This window comes from Megalopta genalis, unplaced genomic scaffold (genome assembly GCF_051020955.1).
Source record: "Megalopta genalis isolate 19385.01 unplaced genomic scaffold, iyMegGena1_principal scaffold0075, whole genome shotgun sequence".
Lineage (NCBI taxonomy): Eukaryota > Metazoa > Arthropoda > Insecta > Hymenoptera > Halictidae > Megalopta > Megalopta genalis.
The window spans coordinates 207,501-224,251 of NW_027476144.1; positions in this window are offsets into that span (position 1 = coordinate 207,501).

The window sequence follows — 16,751 nt, forward strand, 5'->3', positions numbered from 1 at the left end:
CGCGCCGCGTACGGCCGAATATTTTCTAAGTCCCAACGTACCGATCAAGAGTAAAGTACCATTTTCCTACATTAGATTTCGTTCTAAATGCTTAATCCCTATGTAAAAACGTTAGTTAAGCAAGAATATCGTATTTTTAAAAAAATCTAATGATAGGATTTTCCAGAAAATTGAAAAAACCGAAAAATGTCAAGAGTAAAGTGCCATTTTCTGACATTAGATTTCGTTCTAAATGCTTAATCCCTATGTAGAAACGTTAGTTAAGCAAGAATATCGTATTTTTAAAAAAATCTAATGATAGGATTTTTCAGAAAATTGAAAAAACCGTAAAATGTCAAGAGTAAAGTGCCATTATTTTAAACAATGTATCGTTCTAAATGCTTAATCCCTATGTAAAAAAGTTATTTAAGCAAGAATATGTTATTGAAAAAAATTAGAAAAATTTATTTTAGCCGTAAATCGAAAATAATGGGGACACCGGAGCTGTTCGAAGCGCCGAGACGCGCCGCGTACGGCCGAATATTTTCAAAGTCCCAACGTACCGATCAAGAGTAAAGTACCATTTTCCTACATTAGATTTCGTTCTAAATGCTTAATCCCTATGTAAAAACGTTAGTTAAGCAAGAATATCGTATTTTTAAAAAAATCTAATGATAGGATTTTCCAGAAAATTGAAAAAACCGAAAAATGTCAAGAGTAAAGTGCCATTTTCTGACATTAGATTTCGTTCTAAATGCTTAATCCCTATGTAGAAACGTTAGTTAAGCAAGAATATCGTATTTTTAAAAAAATCTAATGGTAGGATTTTTCAGAAAATTGAAAAAACCGTAAAATGTCAAGAGTAAAGTGCCCTTATTTTAAACATTATATCGTTCTAAATGCTTAATCCCTATGTAAAAAAGTTATCTAAGCAAGAATATGTTATTGAATAAAATGAGAAAAATTTATTTTAGCCGTAAATCGAAAATAATGGGTCGAGCGAATCGGTCGATTGCGCCGAGACGCGCTATGATGCAACAGACGAGCGATTGGAACGCCCGAATATTTTCAAAGTCCCAACGTACCGGTCAAGAGTAAAGTACCATTTTCCTACATTAGATTTCGTTCTAAATGCTTAATCCCTATGTAAAAACGTTAGTTAAGCAAGAATATCGTATTTTAAAAAAAATCTAATGATAGGATTTTCCAGAAAATTGAAAAAACCGAAAAATGTCAAGAGTAAAGTGCCATTTTCTGACATTAGATTTCGTTCTAAATGCTTAATCCCTATGTAGAAACGTTAGTTAAGCAAGATTATCGTATTTTTAAAAAAATCTAATGATAGGATTTTTCAGAAAATTGAAAAAACCGTAAAATGTCAAGAGTAAAGTGCCCTTATTTTAAACAATGTATCGTTCTAAATGCTTAATCCCTATGTAAAAAAGTTATCTAAGCAAGAATATGTTATTGAATAAAATGAGAAAAATTTATTTTAGCCGTAAATCGAAAATAATGGGTCGAGCGAATCGGTCGATTGCGCCGAGACGCGCTATGATGCAACAGACGAGCGATTGGAACGCCCGAATATTTTCAAAGTCCCAACGTACCGATCAAGAGTAAAGTACCATTTTCCTACATTAGATTTCGTTCTAAATGCTTAATCCCTATGTAAAAACGTTAGTTAAGCAAGAATATCGTATTTTTAAAAAAATCTAATGATAGGATTTTCCAGAAAATTGAAAAAACCGAAAAATGTCAAGAGTAAAGTGCCATTTTCTGACATTAGATTTCGTTCTAAATGCTTAATCCCTATGTAGAAACGTTAGTTATGCAAGATTATCGTATTTTTAAAAAAATCTAATGATAGGATTTTTCAGAAAATTGAAAAAACCGTAAAATGTCAAGAGTAAAGTGCCCTTATTTTAAACATTATATCGTTCTAAATGCTTAATCCCTATGTAAAAAAGTTATCTAAGCAAGAATATGTTATTGAATAAAATGAGAAAAATTTATTTTAGCCGTAAATCGAAAATAATGGGTCGAGCGAATCGGTCGATTGCGCCGAGACGCGCTATGATGCAACAGACGAGCGATTGGAACGCCCGAATACTTTCAAAGTCCCAACGTACCGGTCAAGAGTAAAGTACCATTTTCCTACATTAGATTTCGTTCTAAATGCTTAATCCCTATGTAAAAACGTTAGTTAAGCAAGAATATCGTATTTTAAAAAAAATCTAATGATAGGATTTTCCAGAAAATTGAAAAAACCGAAAAATGTCAAGAGTAAAGTGCCATTTTCTGACATTAGATTTCGTTCTAAATGCTTAATCCCTATGTAGAAACGTTAGTTAAGCAAGATTATCGTATTTTTAAAAAAATCTAATGGTAGGATTTTTCAGAAAATTGAAAAAACCGTAAAATGTCAAGAGTAAAGTGCCCTTATTTTAAACATTATATCGTTCTAAATGCTTAATCCCTATGTAAAAAAGTTATCTAAGCAAGAATATGTTATTGAATAAAATGAGAAAAATTTATTTTAGCCGTAAATCGAAAATAATGGGTCGAGCGAATCGGTCGATTGCGCCGAGACGCGCTATGATGCAACAGACGAGCGATTGGAACGCCCGAATATTTTCAAAGTCCCAACGTACCGATCAAGAGTAAAGTACCATTTTCCTACATTAGATTTCGTTCTAAATGCTTAATCCCTATGTAAAAACGTTAGTTAAGCAAGAATATCGTATTTTAAAAAAAATCTAATGATAGGATTTTCCAGAAAATTGAAAAAACCGAAAAATGTCAAGAGTAAAGTGCCATTTTCTGACATTAGATTTCGTTCTAAATGCTTAATCCCTATGTAGAAACGTTAGTTAAGCAAGATTATCGTATTTTTAAAAAAATCTAATGATAGGATTTTTCAGAAAATTGAAAAAACCGTAAAATGTCAAGAGTAAAGTGCCCTTATTTTAAACAATGTATCGTTCTAAATGCTTAATCCCTATGTAAAAAAGTTATCTAAGCAAGAATATGTTATTGAATAAAATGAGAAAAATTTATTTTAGCCGTAAATCGAAAATAATGGGTCGAGCGAATCGGTCGATTGCGCCGAGACGCGCTATGATGCAACAGACGAGCGATTGGAACGCCCGAATATTTTCAAAGTCCCAACGTACCGATCAAGAGTAAAGTACCATTTTCCTACATTAGATTTCGTTCTAAATGCTTAATCCCTATGTAAAAACGTTAGTTAAGCAAGAATATCGTATTTTTAAAAAAATCTAATGATAGGATTTTCCAGAAAATTGAAAAAACCGAAAAATGTCAAGAGTAAAGTGCCATTTTCTGACATTAGATTTCGTTCTAAATGCTTAATCCCTATGTAGAAACGTTAGTTATGCAAGATTATCGTATTTTTAAAAAAATCTAATGATAGGATTTTTCAGAAAATTGAAAAAACCGTAAAATGTCAAGAGTAAAGTGCCCTTATTTTAAACATTATATCGTTCTAAATGCTTAATCCCTATGTAAAAAAGTTATCTAAGCAAGAATATGTTATTGAATAAAATGAGAAAAATTTATTTTAGCCGTAAATCGAAAATAATGGGTCGAGCGAATCGGTCGATTGCGCCGAGACGCGCTATGATGCAACAGACGAGCGATTGGAACGCCCGAATACTTTCAAAGTCCCAACGTACCGGTCAAGAGTAAAGTACCATTTTCCTACATTAGATTTCGTTCTAAATGCTTAATCCCTATGTAAAAACGTTAGTTAAGCAAGAATATCGTATTTTAAAAAAAATCTAATGATAGGATTTTCCAGAAAATTGAAAAAACCGAAAAATGTCAAGAGTAAAGTGCCATTTTCTGACATTAGATTTCGTTCTAAATGCTTAATCCCTATGTAGAAACGTTAGTTAAGCAAGATTATCGTATTTTTAAAAAAATCTAATGGTAGGATTTTTCAGAAAATTGAAAAAACCGTAAAATGTCAAGAGTAAAGTGCCCTTATTTTAAACATTATATCGTTCTAAATGCTTAATCCCTATGTAAAAAAGTTATCTAAGCAAGAATATGTTATTGAATAAAATGAGAAAAATTTATTTTAGCCGTAAATCGAAAATAATGGGTCGAGCGAATCGGTCGATTGCGCCGAGACGCGCTATGATGCAACAGACGAGCGATTGGAACGCCCGAATATTTTCAAAGTCCCAACGTACCGATCAAGAGTAAAGTACCATTTTCCTACATTAGATTTCGTTCTAAATGCTTAATCCCTATGTAAAAACGTTAGTTAAGCAAGAATATCGTATTTAAAAAAAAATCTAATGATAGGATTTTCCAGAAAATTGAAAAAACCGAAAAATGTCAAGAGTAAAGTGCCATTTTCTGACATTAGATTTCGTTCTAAATGCTTAATCCCTATGTAGAAACGTTAGTTATGCAAGATTATCGTATTTTTAAAAAAATCTAATGATAGGATTTTTCAGAAAATTGAAAAAACCGTAAAATGTCAAGAGTAAAGTGCCCTTATTTTAAACATTATATCGTTCTAAATGCTTAATCCCTATGTAAAAAAGTTATCTAAGCAAGAATATGTTATTGAATAAAATGAGAAAAATTTATTTTAGCCGTAAATCGAAAATAATGGGTCGAGCGAATCGGTCGATTGCGCCGAGACGCGCTATGATGCAACAGACGAGCGATTGGAACGCCCGAATATTTTCAAAGTCCCAACGTACCGATCAAGAGTAAAGTACCATTTTCCTACATTAGATTTCGTTCTAAATGCTTAATCCCTATGTAAAAACGTTAGTTAAGCAAGAATATCGTATTTTAAAAAAAATCTAATGATAGGATTTTCCAGAAAATTGAAAAAACCGAAAAATGTCAAGAGTAAAGTGCCATTTTCTGACATTAGATTTCGTTCTAAATGCTTAATCCCTATGTAGAAACGTTAGTTAAGCAAGATTATCGTATTTTTAAAAAAATCTAATGATAGGATTTTTCAGAAAATTGAAAAAACCGTAAAATGTCAAGAGTAAAGTGCCCTTATTTTAAACAATGTATCGTTCTAAATGCTTAATCCCTATGTAAAAAAGTTATTTTAGCAGGAATATGTTATTGAAAAAAATTAGAAAAATTTATTTTAGCCGTAAATCGAAAATAATGGATCGAGCGAATCGGTCGATTGCGCCGAGACGCGCTATGATGCAACAGACGAGCGATTGGAACGCCCGAATATTTTCAAAGTCCCAACGTACCGATCAAGAGTAAAGTACCATTTTCCTACATTAGATTTCGTTCTAAATGCTTAATCCCTATGTAAAAACGTTAGTTAAGCAAGAATATCGTATTTTTAAAAAAATCTAATGATAGGATTTTCCAGAAAATTGAAAAAACCGAAAAATGTCAAGAGTAAAGTGCCATTTTCTGACATTAGATTTCGTTCTAAATGCTTAATCCCTATGTAGAAACGTTAGTTAAGCAAGAATATCGTATTTTTAAAAAAATCTAATGATAGGATTTTTCAGAAAATTGAAAAAACCGTAAAATGTCAAGAGTAAAGTGCCCTTATTTTAAACAATGTATCGTTCTAAATGCTTAATCCCTATGTAAAAAAGTTATTTAAGGAGGAATATGTTATTGAAAAATATTAGAAAAATTTATTTTAGCCGTAAATCGAAAATAATGGGGACACCGGAGCTGTTCGAAGCGCCGAGCGCGCCGCGTACGCCCGAATATTTTCAAAGTCCCAACGTACCGATCAAGAGTAAAGTACCATTTTCCTACATTAGATTTCGTTCTAAATGCTTAATCCCTATGTAAAAACGTTAGTTAAGCAAGAATATCGTATTTTTAAAAAAATCTAATGATAGGATTTCCCAGAAAATTGAAAAAACCGAAAAATGTCAAGAGTAAAGTGCCATTTTCTGACATTAGATTTCGTTCTAAATGCTTAATCCCTATGTAGAAACGTTAGTTAAGCAAGAATATCGTATTTTTAAAAAAATCTAATGATAGGATTTTTCAGAAAATTGAAAAAACCGTAAAATGTCAAGAGTAAAGTGCCCTTATTTTAAACATTATATCGTTCTAAATGCTTAATCCCTATGTAAAAAAGTTATCTAAGCAAGAATATGTTATTGAATAAAATGAGAAAAATTTATTTTAGCCGTAAATCGAAAATAATGGGTCGAGCGAATCGGTCGATTGCGCCGAGACGCGCTATGATGCAACAGACGAGCGATTGGAACGCCCGAATATTTTCAAAGTCCCAACGTACCGATCAAGAGTAAAGTACCATTTTCCTACATTAGATTTCGTTCTAAATGCTTAATCCCTATGTAAAAACGTTAGTTAAGCAAGAATATCGTATTTTTAAAAAAATCTAATGATAGGATTTTCCAGAAAATTGAAAAAACCGAAAAATGTCAAGAGTAAAGTGCCATTTTCTGACATTAGATTTCGTTCTAAATGCTTAATCCCTATGTAGAAACGTTAGTTATGCAAGATTATCGTATTTTTAAAAAAATCTAATGATAGGATTTTTCAGAAAATTGAAAAAACCGTAAAATGTCAAGAGTAAAGTGCCCTTATTTTAAACATTATATCGTTCTAAATGCTTAATCCCTATGTAAAAAAGTTATCTAAGCAAGAATATGTTATTGAATAAAATGAGAAAAATTTATTTTAGCCGTAAATCGAAAATAATGGGTCGAGCGAATCGGTCGATTGCGCCGAGACGCGCTATGATGCAACAGACGAGCGATTGGAACGCCCGAATACTTTCAAAGTCCCAACGTACCGGTCAAGAGTAAAGTACCATTTTCCTACATTAGATTTCGTTCTAAATGCTTAATCCCTATGTAAAAACGTTAGTTAAGCAAGAATATCGTATTTTAAAAAAAATCTAATGATAGGATTTTCCAGAAAATTGAAAAAACCGAAAAATGTCAAGAGTAAAGTGCCATTTTCTGACATTAGATTTCGTTCTAAATGCTTAATCCCTATGTAGAAACGTTAGTTAAGCAAGATTATCGTATTTTTAAAAAAATCTAATGATAGGATTTTTCATAAAATTGAAAAAACCGTAAAATGTCAAGAGTAAAGTGCCCTTATTTTAAACATTATATCGTTCTAAATGCTTAATCCCTATGTAAAAAAGTTATCTAAGCAAGAATATGTTATTGAATAAAATGAGAAAAATTTATTTTAGCCGTAAATCGAAAATAATGGGTCGAGCGAATCGGTCGATTGCGCCGAGACGCGCTATGATGCAACAGACGAGCGATTGGAACGCCCGAATATTTTCAAAGTCCCAACGTACCGATCAAGAGTAAAGTACCATTTTCCTACATTAGATTTCGTTCTAAATGCTTAATCCCTATGTAAAAACGTTAGTTAAGCAAGAATATCGTATTTTTAAAAAAATCTAATGATAGGATTTTCCAGAAAATTGAAAAAACCGAAAAATGTCAAGAGTAAAGTGCCATTTTCTGACATTAGATTTCGTTCTAAATGCTTAATCCCTATGTAGAAACGTTAGTTAAGCAAGAATATCGTATTTTTAAAAAAATCTAATGGTAGGATTTTTCAGAAAATTGAAAAAACCGTAAAATGTCAAGAGTAAAGTGCCCTTATTTTAAACATTATATCGTTCTAAATGCTTAATCCCTATGTAAAAAAGTTATCTAAGCAAGAATATGTTATTGAATAAAATGAGAAAAATTTATTTTAGCCGTAAATCGAAAATAATGGGTCGAGCGAATCGGTCGATTGCGCCGAGACGCGCTATGATGCAACAGACGAGCGATTGGAACGCCCGAATATTTTCAAAGTCCCAACGTACCGATCAAGAGTAAAGTACCATTTTCCTACATTAGATTTCGTTCTAAATGCTTAATCCCTATGTAAAAACGTTAGTTAAGCAAGAATATCGTATTTTTAAAAAAATCTAATGATAGGATTTTCCAGAAAATTGAAAAAACCGAAAAATGTCAAGAGTAAAGTGCCATTTTCTGACATTAGATTTCGTTCTAAATGCTTAATCCCTATGTAGAAACGTTAGTTAAGCAAGATTATCGTATTTTTAAAAAAATCTAATGGTAGGATTTTTCAGAAAATTGAAAAAACCGTAAAATGTCAAGAGTAAAGTGCCCTTATTTTAAACATTATATCGTTCTAAATGCTTAATCCCTATGTAAAAAAGTTATCTAAGCAAGAATATGTTATTGAATAAAATGAGAAAAATTTATTTTAGCCGTAAATCGAAAATAATGGGTCGAGCGAATCGGTCGATTGCGCCGAGACGCGCTATGATGCAACAGACGAGCGATTGGAACGCCCGAATATTTTCAAAGTCCCAACGTACCGATCAAGAGTAAAGTACCATTTTCCTACATTAGATTTCGTTCTAAATGCTTAATCCCTATGTAAAAACGTTAGTTAAGCAAGAATATCGTATTTTAAAAAAAATCTAATGATAGGATTTTCCAGAAAATTGAAAAAACCGAAAAATGTCAAGAGTAAAGTGCCATTTTCTGACATTAGATTTCGTTCTAAATGCTTAATCCCTATGTAGAAACGTTAGTTATGCAAGATTATCGTATTTTTAAAAAAATCTAATGATAGGATTTTTCAGAAAATTGAAAAAACCGTAAAATGTCAAGAGTAAAGTGCCCTTATTTTAAACATTATATCGTTCTAAATGCTTAATCCCTATGTAAAAAAGTTATCTAAGCAAGAATATGTTATTGAATAAAATGAGAAAAATTTATTTTAGCCGTAAATCGAAAATAATGGGTCGAGCGAATCGGTCGATTGCGCCGAGACGCGCTATGATGCAACAGACGAGCGATTGGAACGCCCGAATATTTTCAAAGTCCCAACGTACCGGTCAAGAGTAAAGTACCATTTTCCTACATTAGATTTCGTTCTAAATGCTTAATCCCTATGTAAAAACGTTAGTTAAGCAAGAATATCGTATTTTAAAAAAAATCTAATGATAGGATTTTCCAGAAAATTGAAAAAACCGAAAAATGTCAAGAGTAAAGTGCCATTTTCTGACATTAGATTTCGTTCTAAATGCTTAATCCCTATGTAGAAACGTTAGTTAAGCAAGATTATCGTATTTTTAAAAAAATCTAATGATAGGATTTTTCAGAAAATTGAAAAAACCGTAAAATGTCAAGAGTAAAGTGCCCTTATTTTAAACAATGTATCGTTCTAAATGCTTAATCCCTATGTAAAAAAGTTATCTAAGCAAGAATATGTTATTGAATAAAATGAGAAAAATTTATTTTAGCCGTAAATCGAAAATAATGGGTCGAGCGAATCGGTCGATTGCGCCGAGACGCGCTATGATGCAACAGACGAGCGATTGGAACGCCCGAATATTTTCAAAGTCCCAACGTACCGATCAAGAGTAAAGTACCATTTTCCTACATTAGATTTCGTTCTAAATGCTTAATCCCTATGTAAAAACGTTAGTTAAGCAAGAATATCGTATTTTTAAAAAAATCTAATGATAGGATTTTCCAGAAAATTGAAAAAACCGAAAAATGTCAAGAGTAAAGTGCCATTTTCTGACATTAGATTTCGTTCTAAATGCTTAATCCCTATGTAGAAACGTTAGTTATGCAAGATTATCGTATTTTTAAAAAAATCTAATGATAGGATTTTTCAGAAAATTGAAAAAACCGTAAAATGTCAAGAGTAAAGTGCCCTTATTTTAAACATTATATCGTTCTAAATGCTTAATCCCTATGTAAAAAAGTTATCTAAGCAAGAATATGTTATTGAATAAAATGAGAAAAATTTATTTTAGCCGTAAATCGAAAATAATGGGTCGAGCGAATCGGTCGATTGCGCCGAGACGCGCTATGATGCAACAGACGAGCGATTGGAACGCCCGAATACTTTCAAAGTCCCAACGTACCGGTCAAGAGTAAAGTACCATTTTCCTACATTAGATTTCGTTCTAAATGCTTAATCCCTATGTAAAAACGTTAGTTAAGCAAGAATATCGTATTTTAAAAAAAATCTAATGATAGGATTTTCCAGAAAATTGAAAAAACCGAAAAATGTCAAGAGTAAAGTGCCATTTTCTGACATTAGATTTCGTTCTAAATGCTTAATCCCTATGTAGAAACGTTAGTTAAGCAAGATTATCGTATTTTTAAAAAAATCTAATGGTAGGATTTTTCAGAAAATTGAAAAAACCGTAAAATGTCAAGAGTAAAGTGCCCTTATTTTAAACATTATATCGTTCTAAATGCTTAATCCCTATGTAAAAAAGTTATCTAAGCAAGAATATGTTATTGAATAAAATGAGAAAAATTTATTTTAGCCGTAAATCGAAAATAATGGGTCGAGCGAATCGGTCGATTGCGCCGAGACGCGCTATGATGCAACAGACGAGCGATTGGAACGCCCGAATATTTTCAAAGTCCCAACGTACCGATCAAGAGTAAAGTACCATTTTCCTACATTAGATTTCGTTCTAAATGCTTAATCCCTATGTAAAAACGTTAGTTAAGCAAGAATATCGTATTTTAAAAAAAATCTAATGATAGGATTTTCCAGAAAATTGAAAAAACCGAAAAATGTCAAGAGTAAAGTGCCATTTTCTGACATTAGATTTCGTTCTAAATGCTTAATCCCTATGTAGAAACGTTAGTTAAGCAAGATTATCGTATTTTTAAAAAAATCTAATGATAGGATTTTTCAGAAAATTGAAAAAACCGTAAAATGTCAAGAGTAAAGTGCCCTTATTTTAAACAATGTATCGTTCTAAATGCTTAATCCCTATGTAAAAAAGTTATCTAAGCAAGAATATGTTATTGAATAAAATGAGAAAAATTTATTTTAGCCGTAAATCGAAAATAATGGGTCGAGCGAATCGGTCGATTGCGCCGAGACGCGCTATGATGCAACAGACGAGCGATTGGAACGCCCGAATATTTTCAAAGTCCCAACGTACCGATCAAGAGTAAAGTACCATTTTCCTACATTAGATTTCGTTCTAAATGCTTAATCCCTATGTAAAAACGTTAGTTAAGCAAGAATATCCCCCCCGTGTCCGCTACCTTGTCGTGGTGGGGGGGCTTCGTGCCCCAATGATCCTCAAGGCTGTGCCGGCGGGGATTTTATTCCCTGGCAGGTCCTACCTAGCCGGAGTGGCTTGAGGTGAGGGGCCAACTAAAGTCGGACACATACCGTAAACCTGTGGTCATGTTTTACAGGAACGGGGGTCTTGCCTTAGCCGGCTGGACCGCGAGGATGACAACCTCTCTAAAAAATCCCTAGCCCCAAGCAGCGTTGCGCGGTGAAGAGGGCGTAGCTGGAGTCAGCGCCAGCTATGGTTGGTGGGTGCACCAATCGTTAGCGGACAACCCCGGGGTACCTGGCGATCCCCCGGGCGTATTAGCCTTCCCCGGGTATGGCGGCTCTACCCGGGGTGACCTCCTTTCCGACCACACTCGTGGGATTTATCATGGATAGTTCACAAATAAAAAAAACCGGGGAGGGGGGAAACGAGAGGGAGGAGGAGGCGCGCGTAGCTAGCGTGCGCCTCGAGCGCATGGATGGGTCGGTGTTGCGGGAACTTCCCGCAACACGCGGCAGAGAGAGGTTCGCTTTGGACCTTGGCGAATGCGATGCGGGAGAGGAGTCCGACCACTCGGTCTCCTCTCACCGCTCTTCGCAGAGCGCCCCTGGCTCCTCAATAGGGAGGAAGCGGGGAAGGCCGCCAACTACTGGGCAGTACGTTGGCCTCTATGAGGCCAAACGTAAGTTGACGGAGGCCAACAAGGGCCTCATCGCGGCGATCTTCGACCCGGTGGCCCCGGGGCCGCAGCCCGGGAGATCGGTCGACCCACTTCCGGACGAGGTGGAGGTCGCCGCGAATCTTCGCAGTCGTCCGACGCGGGACGTGGCGGCGTCAATAATGGAGAGCCTGGCCGAAGTGGCCAGGATCTCCAGCGCAACAAGGGAGTTGCGGCCGGCCACGGTGCGGGTCCTGCAGGCGGCGGCCCTGAACAGCCGGGCGGGCGTTGCGGAGCTGGCCATGAGGTCAGCTTCCGACGCCACCCGGCTGTTGGAAGCAGAGAACGCTCTCCTCAGAGAGCAGATGGCGGAGTTGCGGACCGAGGTGGCCCGACTCCGTCAGGCGGTGGAGGCGAAGCCGGCAGCAGCCGAGATGCCTCCGCCGCCGGCTCCTGAGGGGGGCACGGGGCCGCTGGTAGGCGCCGGCGCCCGAGGGCCCCAACGCCCTGGGCGAGGGAAGCCCTTGCCGGCGTCCGCAGCGGCGCCGGCAAACTTGCTGCAACAGATCGGCTCCCTGATCGATGCCAAGCTGGCATCGTTCAGGAGGGAGCTGATCCCACGGATGCAGGATCCGCGGTCGGTGCCGCCCGTGCCGCCCGCCCCCAGCCCGTCGATAGGCAAAAAAGGGGGGAGAAAGGGTGGCAGTGGAGGAGGGGCTGCGTCCGCTAAGGCGGCGCAGATGCAGCCCCCACAGCAGAGGGCTGCCTCTGCTGTTGTGCCGCCCTCCACCACACCTCCTACTGAGCTGTGGTCGAGGGTAGTTGGCCGAAGGGCCAAAAAGGCGGCTGCCGCAGCTAAACCTGCGGCGGCTGCCAAGGCCTCTTCGGCCGGGAGGGCGGCGAAACGGGTGGCACCGGCTGCCCCGAAGAGGGCTTCCCTGCCGCCGCGTCCGCCCCGCACGGCTGCCGTTACGTTAACGGTACCGGCCGGCGGGGCGATGACGTACGCCGAGGCGATGGCCACTGCCAGGTCGAAGGTTGACCTGGCAGAGATTGGCATCGCCTCATTAAAGCCCAGGAGAGCGGTGACGGGGGGAATCATTTTGGAGGTCCCCGGGGCTGATGGGGCAGCTAAGGCCACTGCCCTAGCTGCGAAGATGGCGGACGCGCTGGCGGGAACCGGCGTGAAGGTCGCGCGCCCAATTAAGAAGGCCGATCTAAGGGTGCGCGGCCTGGTCGACTCGACCACGCCGGAGGAGGTTGCCGTGGCCGTCGCCCATGTAGGAGGGTGCGACCGGGGGGATGTTAAGACCGGCGAAATCCGGTCTTCCCCCTCCGGTTTGGGCACCCTCTGGGTCCAGTGCCCTGCTGCGGCCGCGCGTAAAGTTGCGGTCGCGGGCAAGCTCACGGTCGGCTGGACCCGGGCGACGGTGGAGGCCCTCAGCGCCCGGCCCCTGCAGTGCTATCGCTGCCTTGGCCTAGGCCACACAACTCAGCGATGCACTGCGGCCGAGGATCGTTCCGACTGCTGCTTTGGGTGCGGCAGTCGGGACCACAAGGTGGCCGGCTGTACGGCGAAGCCCAACTGCCCGCTCTGTGCGGGAGCGGGCAAGCCGGCCGGCCACCGCCTCGGTAGCCGGGCGTGCCCCGCCAGCGCGAAACGCGGCAGGGGCAGTAGGGGGAGGAAATCCGCGGTGGCCAAGGCGACGGCCACCGTGGCTACTAAGCCAAAGGTGGCACCCAAAGGTGCCACCGTCGCGCCCGCGGGGGCGGATGGGGCCAAAGAGGCCCCAGACGCCACCGCTCCCGCGGCGGCGATGGAGGTGGAGGCCTGCCCGTAATGGGGCCCAAGGGCCCTATAATACAGGCCAACCTGAACCGCTCGGCCAGGGCACAGGACCTCCTGGTGCAATTCCTGGCCGAGCGGGGTGCCGGGTTGGCCGTAGCGGCGGAGCCGTACAGGATTCCCGATCATCCACATTGGATGGGGGACCTGAGCGGCTCCGCCGTTATAATATGGGTAGGCCGGCCGGGGTCCCCGGCGTGCTCCGTTATCGAGCGCGGCCGGGGATACCTGGCCGTTGACTGGGGCGGCACCGCGGTTGTGGCGATCTATGCGCCTCCAAGGTGGTCCCTCGAGGAGTTTGTGCAGTATCTGGACGGGGTGGGGAGATGCGTCTCCCGCTGCCAGCCCCGTCCGGTGCTGGTCCTGGGGGACTTCAACGCCAAGTCGCCGGCTTGGGGTTCCCCCAGGACGAACCCGAGGGGCCGGGAGGTGCTTGACTGGGCGGCGGGACTCGAGCTCCGTCTTTTAAACACGGGCTCGGTCCATACGTGCGTGCGGCATAATGGGGGGTCCATCGTTGACCTTTCATGGGCAACGCCCCCCGCCGCGCGCCGTATTACGGGGTGGAGGGTGGCGGAGGAGGTCGAGACGCTGTCTGACCACAGGTACATTGTTCTCGGCCTCTCCGCCGCCCCATCGACGCCCCGACGTCGCCCCGCTGATGAGGGATCGCCTCAGCCGCGGTGGGCGCTAAAGCGCCTCGACCAGGACGCCCTGATGGCGGCAGCCCACGTCGTGGCCTGGCCAGCAACACCGGCCGGGCCAGTCGACGGGACAAGGGAGGCCCAATGGTTCCGGGGCGCAATGACGTCCATTTGCGACGTCGCCATGCCCCGGGCCAGGGTTTTCCCGAGGAAGGCGGTGTACTGGTGGTCGCGCGCGATAGCGGATTTGCGCACAGAGTACGTTCGCGCGCGACGCCAGTACGCCCGCGCCCGTCGACGACGGCGTTCCGACGTGGAGCTGGTTATCCAGCTGTATGGGCGATACAGGGAGAAGGTGGTCGCCCTGCAGCTGGCCATCAGGCAAGCAAAGAGCCAGGCCTGGCGCGACCTTCTCGGCACTATCAACCGAGATCCATGGGGGCGCCCATATAAAATGGCGATGGGACGATTACGTCCCTGGGCGCCCCCTCTGACGGAGAGCCTGGATCCGGGGATGCTCGGACGGGTCGTGGACGCGCTATTCCCCGTCAGCGGGGAGGCGTCCCGGCCCGTCCCTCAGCTAGAGGGACACGAGTGGTCCCCGGATCTGGAGGTCGCGCCGGAGGAAATGGCCGGGGTAGTCAAATGGCTCCGGGGCAAGAATACTGCCCCGGGGCCGGACGGTATCCCCGGCCGGGTCTGGCTGCTTGCCATGGGCGTCCTGGGCGAGAGGCTTAGAGGCCTCTACTCCGGGCTCCTGAGGTCCGGGGTGTTCCCGGACCTTTGGAGGAGAAGTCGGATGGTCCTCTTAAGGAAGGATGGGAGGCCTGCGGATTCTCCCTCCGCGTACCGGCCCATTTGCCTCCTGGACGAGGTGGGCAAGATCTTTGAAAAGATCATTGCTGCCCGCCTCGCCAGGCACCTGTCCCGCGTTGGCCCCGATCTGGCGGACTGCCAGTTCGGCTTCCGGGAGGGGCGATCGACGGTCGATGCAATCGACCGTCTAAAGTCCCTCTCGGACAATGCCGTGGCACGGGGCGGGGTGTGCTTGGCGGTGTCGATAGACATCGTCAATGCGTTTAACACCCTGCCCTGGTCCGCCATTAGGGAGGCCCTGGTTGAACACCAGGTGCCTCCCTATCTGAGGCGGGTAATCGGGGCCTACCTGCGGGGCAGGTGGGTGGAATACCCGGGCCGGTACGGGACGATACGGAGGGAAGTGGACTGCGGGGTCCCACAGGGGTCCGTGTTAGGACCACTCCTGTGGGACCTGGGATATAACGCAGTCCTGAAGGCCTCCCTACCCGACGGTGCCACCCTCATCTGCTATGCAGATGACACATTGGTGGTCGCCGTCGGGGACACCTTCGAGAGGACCATCCGACGAGCGGAAGTTGCGGTGGCAGCCGTCGTCGCGAGGATCCACGGTCTGGGGCTGAAGGTGGCCCCGGAGAAGGCCGAGGCCGTCTGGTTTGGACGGCCTTGGTCTCGGCCACGGGCCAGATCGTGGATCTGGGTTGGAGGAGCCTGCGTCGAGGTGAAGTCCGAGATCAAGTATCTCGGACTGATCCTCGACAGCCACTGGAGGTTCGGAGCACATTTCGGCCGCCTCGTCCCCCGAGTTGAGAGGGCGGCGGCCGCGTTAGGCCGCCTGTTGCCCAATATCGGGGGACCGGGCGATATGGTGCGCCGCCTATACCTAGGCGTGGTGCGGTCAATGGTATTATACGGCGCCCCGATTTGGGCGCCGTCCGTGAGGGCAAGCCGGCGCAGCACATTGTTGTTGCGCCGGCTTCAGAGGCAAATGGCCCTTCGCCTCATACGGGGGTACCGCACCACGTCTACCGTGGCGGCGCTTGCTCTGGCGGGAGAAATTCCCTTCGAGCTGCAGGCGGCGATGCGCGCCTATGTCTATAGGCGCATATGCATCGCTGGCCGGGCTCGGGGGGACCCGCCGGAGCAAGAGGCGGTCGAGGGCTTCGAGCTCCAGGCCCGGGGACTAGCGCTCGCCAGGTGGCATGCGGAGCTTTGTTCCCATGCCGCCGAGCGCGTCCCCGGGGCTCTCCTGCCGCACTTCACCACGTGGCGGGAGAGGCGGTTTGGCAGGCTCTCCTACCGTGCGACGCAGGTATTCACCGGGCATGGCTGCTTCGGTGTCTACCTGTGTCGCATCGGTCGGGAAGCGACGACGGTGTGCCACCACTGTGGCGCGGAGGAGGACTCGGCGCAGCATACACTGGAGGTGTGCCCCGCCTTTTCAGTGCTGCGCCGAGTCCTAACTAGGGAAGTTGGTGGCGACCTCGCTCTCTCCAGCTTAGTTGGGGCCATGCTGGAGAGCCCGACAAAATGGGCGGCAGCCATAGCCTTCTGCGAACAGGTAATGTTGCAGAAGGAGGCTGCCGAGCGGGGTCGCCGTGAGCGGGGGGTGCGGCGTGTGCGCCCACGCCTAGAGCCCCCCCCGAGTAGCTGATACTAGGCGGGCGGCGGGTGTACCGGACCATGCCGGTTTAATTGCCC